The sequence below is a fragment of the Lactuca serriola genome, chromosome 6 (assembly GCF_051521515.1).
Source record: "Lactuca serriola cultivar US96UC23 chromosome 6, Lser_US96UC23_V15, whole genome shotgun sequence".
Taxonomy (NCBI): domain Eukaryota; kingdom Viridiplantae; phylum Streptophyta; class Magnoliopsida; order Asterales; family Asteraceae; genus Lactuca; species Lactuca serriola.
Window position 1 is genome coordinate 77,104,107 of NC_136413.1, and position 1,715 is coordinate 77,105,821.

General features: G+C 43.0%; 1 pseudogene; it reads left to right on the top strand.

The window, feature by feature from the left end:
* Nucleotides 1-599: 599 nt before the first annotated feature.
* LOC145060687 (5S ribosomal RNA) lies at nucleotides 600-717 on the top strand (annotated as a pseudogene).
* The last annotated feature ends 998 nt before the right edge of the window (nucleotides 718-1,715 follow it).

Consider the following 1,715-nt stretch of genomic DNA (forward strand, 5'->3'; position numbering starts at 1 on the left):
GATATTAAGTTTATTTTACACTTAAATTTTGACGCTTATTTTTATTCTTAATTAATCAGACCACATAATTAAGCAATTAAGCACAAAACACATAATACTCAAATAATACATTCTTATTATTTCAAAATGGGTTACAAAGGTTAACCTAGACTATTACATTGCTAAAAATGGCAAGCCCGGAAACACAGGCGTTACAATTGACAAAGTGGGTTAGATCTGATCCCACATCGGCTGGGAAGGAGAACTAAGCATTCCTTATAAGGGGTGTGGATACCTTCCCTATCACAACGCGTTTTAAAGCCGTGAGGGCAGCAGATCCCATAAGAACTCTGCAGTTAAGCGTGCTCGGGTGGGAGTAGTACCAGGATGGGTGACCCCTTGGGAAGTCCTCGTGCCGAGTGGCCCAAAGCGGACAATATTGTGATACGTGCCAGAGGGGGATGTTACAAATGGTATCAGAGCTAGGGCACAGGTCGATGTGTTCGACGGGGACGTCGAACCCTATAATGGGGGGTGAAAGTGGGTTAGATCTGATCCCACATCGGCTGGGAAGGAGAACTAAGCATTCCTTATAAGGGGTGTGGATACCTTCCCTATCACAACGCGTTTTAAAGCCGTGAGGGCATCAGATCCCATAAGAACTCTGCAGTTAAGCGTGCTCGGGCGGGAGTAGTACCAGGATGGGTGACCCCCTGGGAAGTCCTCGTGCCGAGTGGCCCAAAGCGGACAATATTGTGATACGTGCCAGAGGGGGATGTTACAATAGTCAACCCTTGGGGTTTGAGTAAAGCCCTTTGGAACCAGTCGTGCCTTGAAAATGTGTACTTTTCCATCCATGTCGGTATTCTTCTTGAAGATCCATTTGCACCCAACTTTCTTATGATTTGGTGCATTGTCAACCAGGTTCCAAACTTGATTTTCATATATGGATTGGATCTCGCTGTCCATTTACTCTTTCCATTTATCAGACTCAGGTCCCGTCATGGCTTCTTTGTAGTTAAAAGGCTCATCCAAATTTACTAATATACTATCATTGATAAACGTATCACCATCTGTAGTTATATGGAAACCATAAAACTCTGGTGTCATTCTAACTCGAGTGAAACGTCTAAGAGGTAATGAATTGTCAGTAGGTTCAACAGGAGCTTCTTCTTCAGGTTGAGTGCTAGTGTTAGAGGTTCCTTTATCTTTTAACTCATGAATTTATTCAAGATCAATTGTACTCTCACTGTCCTCTTTGCATATGAGCTCTCTCTCGGGAAAGACTCCCCTTCGTGCTACGAATACCATGTTCTCACTAGGTTAATAGAACAAGTATCCAAAGGACTTTTTTGGGTAACAAATGAAAATACATTGCCCACTTCGAGGTTCAAGCTTGTCGTGATTCTCTCGTCTAACGAAAGCTTCACAACCCCAAACCTTGATATGTGCCAATGAATGAACCTTCCATGTACACATTTCGTGAGGTGTTTTGGCAACCTTCTTTGTTGGGACTAGATTAAGAATGTGGGTGGCAGTCTCAAAGGCATAACCCCATAATGAGATTGGAAGTGAAGCTCGACTCATCATGGAATGAAGAATGTCTAACAAGGTTCGATTACGTCTCTTCGCCACACCATTAAGTTGTGGTGTTCTAGGAGTTGTCGATTGTAAAACAGTTACATATTCCTTGAGGTAGTCGTGGAACTCGATACTAAGATACTCACCACTTCTAT